The sequence below is a fragment of the Botryllus schlosseri genome, chromosome 13, assembly GCF_051294905.1.
Source record: "Botryllus schlosseri isolate E-star chromosome 13, Bs_hap1, whole genome shotgun sequence".
Classification (NCBI taxonomy): domain Eukaryota; kingdom Metazoa; phylum Chordata; class Ascidiacea; order Stolidobranchia; family Styelidae; genus Botryllus; species Botryllus schlosseri.
The window spans coordinates 22,055,793-22,066,677 of record NC_137248.1 but is presented as its reverse complement, the minus strand read 5'-3'; the positions used below and the strand labels follow the sequence as shown (position 1 = coordinate 22,066,677).

The following is a 10,885-nucleotide window of genomic DNA, read 5'->3' as shown; positions in this document are numbered from 1 at the left end:
TATGAATCCGTATCTGCCGATTTGTAGCACGACCCTTTTAGCGGCTTTTGAGACACCATGTCCGTCGATGAGAATGTGAGGAAGCGCTAAGACAATCCTCCAACACTTAGAAACGAATAAGAGTCTGAATAATTTGATGTTGATGTTGATGTTTCAGATAAAGAAATAATAATATCACCATCAAAAATGAATTCCCTATCGAAACTCGCAATTTTGTTGTCTGAATAATGTGATGTTGATGGTGATGTTTCAGATAAAGAGATATTAATATCACCATCAAAAATGAATTTGATATTGAAACTCGCAATTTTGTTGGTTGTGGCAGTTGCGGCCAATGCAGCGGGGAATTGTGAGTATACGTGTTTTCTGCGCATGACTTAGTCTCAATCAGTCGAAATATTGTTGAAAACTTCCATCGTAATGTATATCGCCAGACAAACTTACGATTCCGGCAATATAAAACAATAACTAATCCCCGGGGGCAATGTTCCCTCTAATGTTGACGAGTCTGCGCACACTCACACTCACACTGCGCAGACCCTTGGAAAATAGTGCGTAGCGTTTAAAAAAGAGGTCATCAATTCGGATTTTTTGTGCGCAAGTTCGATTTTCTGTGCGCAGAGACCGCGTCAGCACTGCGCATTTGCGCACGTGCGCAGCTTAGAGGGAACATTGCCCGGGGGTGAATGGCATTTTGTGCGAAAATTATGGGAGAGGATAAGATTCATAGTAGCTTGCACGTGTCAATATCATTGGCAAAATGGATCGAAGAGAATAGATAAATAAATATTGTGTTCGCAGCCATTTATTACGGCTCGTTCTCGAATCGCATAAACCTTGACATGGTTCGCTCGGAAAAGATTTTGCGCATGGATATTTAGTAGTGAGTCCGCGTTTACTATTAAAAAGGGTTACGATACGTCTTCTTTTAGGAGGATTTGACCTCTTTTTTGACTATTTGGAAAGTGACCTCGGATGACGCTAAAATGTCCTCTTTCTGGAGAATTTGTCCTCTTTTTTAAGTTTTGGGTAAATATAGGGTAAAATTCGACTGAGATACAGTAAATCGTCACTGAAGTAACGCTCCGGCAATTATTTCGGGAGATTAGCCGGAAAGTTGACCCTTTTTCTTAGTCAACCAACGGAGAATTCAAGAGCAGTATCAATTCGAGAAGTCGTAAACTTTCCGATAGTCTTATGTCTTGATGTGTCCTGACGCGGAAATACACGCGACTAATAGCTCGGAGCCGGCAGGCTGCACACCTGTTGGCTGAAACATGCCAATGGGCTCAATTGATTCTAAGAATATATTGCCCTCTTGTAAGTGCGAATAATATTTGAAAGGATTATGTAATTTTTATTTCTACCTATTCATTTATTTGGAGGCGTACCCATTTTTAGAGCAAGAAATGTAGTGACACTAGATCGTGCGAAGCGCAAAAGAAATATTTTCAAGCCTATGAAATTACAATGAAAGTGCTATACTTTACGTTGATATATGAGAAGTTACAAACTATATTTGAGGGGCACCGCCATTTTAGCCTCGCCTGACTACGCCAATGCTGTTGTTTCAACAATAAATGAATCAAAAGAAAATATGTCGCTTCATCCATTGTGTCGACATTTCGATTACTTTGGCATGGTATCATCTGGCTGTTCAGCTGTTTGCTAAATATAATACAAGTTCGCTTTGATTTCAGTCGGTGAATTTGGCTTTTGTTTTCAAGATCGGGAGGATTTGTACTTTCACTAGCTTCCTGGCGGTGATGAATTCAGCTTTAACATTCACAGCCAAGTACAATGCAGACGATGGGCTATGGTTCCCTAGAATTGTCTCGCGAGCCGATCCTTCAGCACATAGTTTACCAAGTTAGGGGGGTTGTGCCAGAACGAAAGATTTAATAGAACATTTAAACATATACTACTAGCTAAAATTAACCGAAACGATCACACATTACACAACGAACCAGTTGCATGTCATACTAAGCAGTTGCGCAATGACAAAAATGAAAAAAAATGGTGATTTCCTTTACAATTATAAATACAGATCCACTAGAAATAACACGTTTAACCCCAAGGGTGTGCCCACCGATTGGGAACCAGTATTTTAGTATGAATTTTCTGCTTGGGGTCCTGGAAGACTCGAAAATAAATGCAGGGGTCTCTGATCAGGGAAAGAGTTTAAGAACCGCCGATACAGTGCTTTTCAGCCTGTGTGACGGTTCGCACTTGTGCGAATGAAAAAAATGCAGTGCGAATGACAAAGATGGTATCCAAGGTCAATGTGTTAGGTACCGTAGTCAATAAGTGAGACACGCAGAAAATATGACTTTATCATGAGAATTTATGATAAGATTTATCCGACTGGTTTTTCTGGAAAACATGGTCGAAGCTCGTCGGGAAGAGCTAGTGTAGGGGTGTGCAACGAGCTTTTTGTTGCACATCTGAGCAAAATGTTGTTAAGTACCTTCATCTTCGTTTTGCATAATAATTTTCGATTAGTTTGTGCGAATGGAATTTATTTTACAAAAAATAAAAGTGCGAATGGAGCTGAAAAAAATAGGAAAGAACATCCCCGATATGGGTTTTGTCAACCAAATTTAAATTTCATGGCAAATGAAATTTGATAATACACTATTACCATATCCTACATGACAGGTAACATGATTTTTCAGGCTGTTGGAGTGACTCACAGTGTGGAAACGGAAGCGTTTGCGCGCCCCATCCTAGATGTTTCAGCAGAAGGAGATGCACATGAATCAATTGCCGCCGTAAGTCGCTTACAATTTTGAATGGATAAATGGCGATAAACGAACGCACGGGTACGTGGCCAACTGTGTACACAGCGTATACACAGTTACACACATTATCAGCTGTGGTCAGCAACAGGGTTATTCTATTCCTCAGAAGTAATCCGGCGACGTTTTGCATACATGAGGTATTGAAGCCAAGCAAAGTTATTTACACTCCTTATTTGATATCGTCAAGTTGAAAGTAGCGGTTATATAAATGCGTATAAATTTTTTGAGCGACGTTAACATGTTGACCACATGTCTGATACAGCCCCAGGGCATTATGGTAAAAGCTGGTTATATCAACCAATATTTTCACGTGAGTGTGTCGTTGCCATGTCGAATTATATCCAGCAGCAAAAATACTCGATCATTCGTAGAACGAAATCCATCCACAAACTCTTTCTCGCCATACGAACTGAACGGAGGATCTTTCACGTCTACCAGTCTTTTCTTACTGATGAGAGCTGACGGGGCTTCGTCGTCAAGATTTCCAACAAGTCAACAAAGTTCACGACAATGGTTCTTAACCGGGGGTACGCGATGCATTTTCAGGGGGTTCGCGCAAACTCCAAATTTTCCAAATAGTTGATAGCCAGATTTGTATTTTTACATTAGAAATCTCCCCAGACAGTTTCGCTTCATTTCTGCTAAAACTTCAGAACTCAAATAAAAAGAATGGCCGTCTGATATGAAATATTCTACTCTGCGAACTCATTTTAATTGCCGAAAGCCTATTGATACAAACATAGTGACGCTCAGAGATGTTTTAGTGGAGTTTTAGAAAATATATTATTTCATACCGTTATTCCGGAATATACTTCAAGATGAACTTCTAGATATAAATGACTAGGCTGGACAGTGGACATGATATGATGATCATCAAAGATCTGTTTCTCAATTTTGCTGCCATATATGTTGCAATCATACCCAAAATTGTCGCCGGAAGTGTTACGCGTTATTATTAAGTTCGTCAAAAGCACATATATACGTGAAAAATGATGCACGCGATACAGATGACGGCTTGCCGAAAATTGAGCTAAATTTGAACGCAAACTGTGAGGGAGTTCGCGGCGGTCTGTAGCGCCCAAAAGAGGGTCCGCGAAGATGAAAGTGTTGATAACCACTTATCGTCTAGCTGTGATTGATGTGATGCGAAAAAAAGTTGTGTCTAATCAGTATCAGACATGGGGTGATTACTTCGCGAATGTAATCGATTGCGATTACGATTACTTGTGAATCCCGCGATTACGATTACGATTACGATTACAGCAAAATCAGGAAGTAGTCGATTACGATTACGATTACATTTCAAAAGTAATCACGATTACTCACGATTACATTTGTTTTGCTTTTTAGAACTAATTTCAGAAGAGATATTGGAAGACAATATAAGGCTTGCGATGAAAAGGTTTAATGCTTTTGCTTGTTACGTCATCATACACCCATTGTCAAACTCTACGCAGGACTATTCATCGCATCCAACGATTTGCATTATTGCCACATCCGTAACTGCCACACCCCAAACTTCCCAATAGGACCGGGAGCGAGCTCTAAGGGGACTCAAAAGTATTTCGTAAATCAACATAAATTATTATAGAGTATTTTCAAGAGAGTAATATACCTTGAAAATTTTCTTCGAGCTTCGGGATTTAATGACTCTAAATAGCTTGATTTTGAAATGCTTACCTCTCCCCCTCAAGAAAAAAGCAAGCATAATTTATTGGAATATGCATTTCGGTGGCGGCTATTGCTCCGTCACGACACACCAAAAGACGTGTACAATTCCGGCCAACATACAACTCCACAAAGTGTGCTTTGTGCCAAAACTTTTGGTATGTGTCCGTTGTCAGTAGCCGCGCTCTGTGGGGGTGACGAATAGTCCGTTCCTTCCAATCTGAGCCCCAACAGTGCAAATGCCACCCGGGGCACTAACAGAGGAATGAAGACATGATAATTGGTGTGTGCGTCTCACAAAAGTTTTTTTTTAGTCTGCTACGTTTGGGCGACTCCAGTATCTTTTGATTATATAAAAGACGGGAGGTCACGAATCAACAACATACAATAAAGTAATTATAACAACATACATGATGCTATAATTATGAATTACGTGCCCCCAGCTCTGCCGGTAAATCGGAATGAATAGCAATATAATGCAATGAGCAATATTATTGACGAAATTCAGTCATCAACTTGAAAACTGACCACCCTATGGGCCCCAACACCCAGGATTGTAATGACTCGAGTCATGACTCGACTCGAGTCGCGATGTTTTGGTTACTAGACTTGACTCGAGTCATTTTTTAAAATGCGTAAATTGACTCGACTCGAGTCAATTTTTGTATTGACTTGACTTGTACTCGAGTCATTTTGCATGACTCGAACCAAGTCATATGATTCGAGACTAGAACGGCCAAGACAGACATTCCACGTAACTTCGAAGAATAGTAAAGTTACCACATTATTTTTATTTCGTCTATCAGTTCTGATACTTGGAAATAGGGCCGTAAACTGTGAAAGCTGATGAAAATTACTATATTATTAATACGAGCCATTCTATATCACTCGAGCAGAGTTGAAAAAAGGGGGTTGAACCGGATTGATCTTAAAAGTGATCTGTGAACATAACGACTTGGCATCGTACACGAGTCAAACACTATGACTCGGGATCGTCCCTATACTAGCTGACTTGGACTCGGACTTGACTCGCGGGTGAATTGAAAATAACTTGACTTGACTCGAGTCAAAACTATAAAAGTGCGATTGACTTGTGACTTGGAACATTGTGACTTGGTTACAACCCTACCAATACCAACGTTGGGAGTGAGGGACGAATTGCTGTTTTGGTCCTGATTGTGCCTACAACCCACGCTAACATGGTGTATAAGCGGAAGGCCATGGCGACAGGTATAAATCTTGAGTGAAGAATTACGAAATAACGATTGGCGCCCGTTTCAAGTATAGTCATATGAGAATAAGATAAAGTGAACTTTAAATTCTACCTTTCACTCAATACAGATACTGAAAGCTGCCGTTACGAGAAACAGCAAAGAACGGGCCGGTTATAATATATATCAGCAGCTGTTGATTTTAACCATCATAATGTTTTATTTTGAGTACAAAATTTCAAATCTTTGTCCGGTGTACGTACAATACATACGTATACTAAATAGATAGGCCTACTGCTCGCCAAGCAGCAACGGTCAAACTGCGTTTAACTAAGCATAACCAAACATCAATACATAAGTTACTATTTGAAACTAGGCAGAGTGGTGATTATTATCTTGCTGCGAGGTAGTGGCGTCTGGAGTGTATTGATAACCTGATATACAGCATGGCTTACACTGTTCTAACAATAACACAACAATGACCATCGAATATATATTTACTACGTGTGGATACTTCTTACGCAAGGACGAGCAAAGCTAATATTTCTGACGTAATAATGAGCAGTGGCGTCTGAAAATCAACCGTTTACGCTATCAATAACCTGGTATAACATCTCTTAGTTGTTCACAAATGTTCGGTAATGTCATATTCATTGTACAAATAAAAAAGTAATCGTTCTTTCACGAAGAAATCGATTAGATATGTGAAGTAGTCGATTACGATTACGATTACTTTGGATTTTTTTCGAATGTAATCGATTGCGATTACGATTACTTGAAAATGCTGTAATCGTCGTAATCGATTACGATTACTAATCGCGATTACCCCATGTCTGATCAGTATACGGTACAACGACGAATCGGATTAAAGAATATAAACACATATAAGACCGTAACTGCCACACCCCAAACACCCCAATTGGTGGCGGCCGAGCTCGAAGGCGGCCCGAAATTGTTTCGTGAATTAGCATAAATTATAGAGTATTTTTAAATATTTATGCAACTCTTTCAAAAATCTTTAGCGCTTTGCGCGATTTCAAGTTGCAAAGTATCTTGCTTATTTGGTTCTCTTCCCCCAAGAAATAACACGCAAGATTTAAATAAGTGGACATATCGGCGTTGACGATTACCGCGGCACGACGCACCAAGACATATAACGATTTAGGACATATTACATGCGACTCCAAGAAATGTGCCAGAACGATCGGCAGCGCGAAAACCTTGGCCGGAAAGGACTGCCCTTAAGCTGACCGAAAACTTCGTTATATATACAAAATACACATCGGTTCAATTGTCCATAGGCGCATATAAATAACTGACGCCAAATGTTCTTGTCTTGGCAATGTGAACCACAGAAGACGAATTCCATCCCGCAGGGAAAATTATATGCCAGTGAAGAAATACCTATTTGAAATCATGTGCGTAGTTTAGTACGTTCGGGCGATTCTATAATATAGCAGACAGGAGGTCACGAAATAACATCATAATTATAACGAAGTCATACCAGCGGGTCTGCCCTCCCGAAGATGTTTAATTATTAGTTACGAGCCCTACCGTCTCCAAGACACCTCACTCAGCTCTACCGGTAAATCTGATAACGTGAGCAGAGAAGACAAGAAATTGATAGCAATGTATATGCAATTCCCGGTCTTATTGACCGATTTTATCATGAATTATCGAAGATTTTCGCGCCCGGCGCTGGCTCACTGAACAGTACAGTAAATTTCGTGGCAAAAGCGAACGTGATAGGATGTGGTCGGTTTATCACCCTATAGGAGCCCACGAGCCAAGTTTTCTGGGGGGCTGACGTAGTGCTGTCTCGTTCCAGCCAACGGGTACACGCCTGAAGATGTTCAATTATTATTGAGGGGTCCTATCTTTCCATACACACCTTACTCAGCTCTACCGGTAAATCTGATTACGTGAGCAGAGAGAGAGGATAAAAGTGATAGCATTATATATGCAATTCCCGATGATATTGACCGATTCAAGGATGAATTATAGAAATTTTTCGCGCTTGGCGCGTCTAGGCGAGAATAGCTGGCCCACCAAACGGACACCCAACGTAGGTGAGAAGTAGCGGCAAAGAGCGGATATCCAGAAGAGGTCTGGGGGGCTCAGCTCCCATAAGTGCGGTTTATCACCCGATGTGGGGCCCGAGACCAACTTTTTTGGAGCGGGCTGACGAAGTGTTTTTACGGCCCTGGCTACATAGATATATCGCTATGCAATTGTGCGTGCATAGTTGGTTGTTTATTGAGTGATTCCAGATGACCGCAGTGTACACTGCATTGTTTGTTTAGAGATAACTAGTTATCTGTAGTTTCTTCCGGTTTGCTAAATCACGAGATTAAAGACTAACTTTATGCTCTAAGATCAACTGGTTTCCTTGATCCTGCGGAACGCGATAATCGACATATTCGAGCATCCAACTCCGCCCCTAATTTCCTATAAGTTTTGATTGCCTACCGTAATGAGTTTTCTTATTTCATCCTCCATTTTCACAGACGATGAGGGTGCATTATGCATAATTAGCATATCTATCTCGTTAAGCAGTTCTATCTATGTGTTAGCGATTCAACCCCCTTTTGCAACCATAATTAATTTCATCTTAGTTACTCGATTTCTCATGTAAAATGCAATGACTCGGGTCATGTCTCTGAATTCTGAAATTCGTCATGACTTCAACTTATCTGAATTGACCTTGAAATGTGAGTGACTTGATTAACCTCGCATGAAAGATATGACTTCTTCCCGATCTTTAATAATAGATATATAAATTAGTAAATTACACCTACTACCTGTGTCATTTCCGGGATTGAATCATTGCAAATTGCAATGTTAAAGACTATGACCGTTGATTCGACAAACAAAAGCCAGCGATGTGATGTTTCAATTTGTTTTTAGGGCTACCTACACGAGTATTTCTAATATTCGTGTTCTGTTTACACTTGATGTCGATTGACAATGTAACTTTTTCTACTCAGTGTCGAGCAATTCTGACTACCTGCACCGTCTGCGGTTTTTACAACATCGACTGTTTATATTTTGTGTCGCAAATTTCGACTCGCAATGTAAGCGACAGGAAATAATTGATTGCTTCAGATTTCGGCCATGGTAGTACGGGAAGAAACAATTAAAAATTAGGGTTTTATTTCTTTGCAAGGCAGGCAAATTAAACTATTTTATTTGATCCAAAAATATGGAATCGAAGCTAGAAATAGGCTATGTTCAGCATTTTGAATACGACACTTGCAAAATATTATTACGTACAATAATGGTACCATCATAATGGAACGTTCGAAAGCAGAAGAAATGCAGTCACATAGAAGGTCAATTCGAACCGATGGTAACAATACTGTAATAATTGTATGTTATATTGTATATGATATATTGTTGTGATATACACATAGTAAGTTGTGACTAGTCATATACAATGTGGGTGGGTCTCAAAAACTCATCTTAATTTTCTCCTGGCTTAAAGTCAGTACATGACTTGCCATCGTCGCCAGGCGTTGACGATCGTGAATCCGCTAAGTTCACCTGTAGGTGAGCTCACACCATTAGTTGCGACGAATTACCATCGACTCCGTCGCTGTAGTGAGGTCACAGCGGAACCGAAGCCAGATGGTTATCAAGTCTTTTCTCTTAGCGATTCAATGATGACTTCAATTTTCACGGTAGCTTGCATGGTATGTAAAGCGTCGACCGGTATGAAGAGCCTGAGCAAACCACCAAGCATCATATTACCATGCTTGCATTCAGTCAATCTGGAAATGAGACCTACACCAACATGCTTAGCAAGCATGTGAACATTACACACATAAACAAGGCTCATCATTAAGCCCGTACTTGTTTAATATATTTAATCATCATGTTAGTAATCTTAGTATTGCTATACACCAGGGTTATCAAACATACGGCCCGCCAGACCATTTCATTTGGCCAGCGACGGAATTCTGAGTAAATTGGAAATTGCTTGTAGTATCCAGCACAATTTTAACTAATGTTTAGGTTTTTAGCAAGAAATACTTCTATTAAGTAATCCTTCGGGGCAACAAATCTTGTATTATGTTCATAGGCCGGATTATAACCCTCCCACAGCCGTAATATGGCTTCACTCCAGTCACCATTAGGAAACAAATCACTGACATTGACACCAAATTCCCAAAAATCAGTTCTTCTAAGAAGCTAAAAGGGCAATGCGAATCCGGTATATGCAGGCTATATTGAGAATATGATAGTCACAAGGTTATGATTCAAATATATGTTGTCGCACCTCTGTATCAGGTTGGACTCAAAAGCTCGCCGGCCTCCAAATGAACCTGAATCCCGAATCAATACTGATGAACCAAATTCCAACGTGCGCGTATCTTAGAGTTATAAACCCCTTGTATTACTCACAGCGCATATTCTTAACCCAGAGCTAACAACAAAGGGAGCATAACAATATGCAAGCGTATATCGTCTTTGCACTGTTTTAAACGGTTTATTACTGTATTCAACCGGCCAATCATCGTACTTTTGCTAAATCGATTGTTTGCGAATAAGGGTGTTTCTAGAATCGAACTCCCTTGATCCGTAATACAATGTAGTCTACACGTACAGTGGCTCGATAATGAAGTACTCACATGAAAACACGGGCACGGATTTTGAGGTAACAATTTGAAATAATTTGACCGGTGCCGCCCGCGAGCGATCTGAAGGTTTTAGTCCAGCCCACGACGCAAGTTGAGTTTGAAACCCAATCCCTGTAAAAGAAGGTTTCTTACACATTACATGGCCTTTCTTGACCCTTCTAGTTTTTTTTCTTGTAATGAATGGAAAACTACATTCTTTTACTTAAAAAAGCATTTTATTTTCCAGGTTCCAGGTCCGGATATGAACAACAACATTTGCCTATGTTAAATTAGTCTGCGTTTTGTTTAAAATACATATCTGCCCGCGACGAGAAATAGTGTCTTTATGAGTTGTGTCATAGACGTATAAGAGCGGACGTATGACATAGCAAGGTGAACAGAAAAATGTTAAAAGGCAGATACTTTTGAATTGAAGACACCATTGGGCAAGCATTGATGTTGATGTCATGAGATAATATGAAGTGACCAGTATATGAAATGTTCAGGTCGAAGATTTAGTGGGGTAACTTCCCTTTTCGCTCCCCTGGGATACGCCATTGATTGTAGGGTAAAAGCTTTGTAAGAC

General features: G+C 40.1%; 1 long non-coding RNA gene across 1 annotated transcript; it reads left to right on the top strand.

Moving 5' to 3' along the window:
* The first annotated feature begins 247 nt into the window (after positions 1-247).
* On the top strand, positions 248-10,635 carry LOC145453313 (uncharacterized). The gene is made up of 3 exons (XR_013919711.1): positions 248-349; positions 2,676-2,771; positions 10,547-10,635. It is a non-coding gene; the product is annotated as an uncharacterized LOC145453313 (long non-coding RNA).
* The last annotated feature ends 250 nt before the right edge of the window (positions 10,636-10,885 follow it).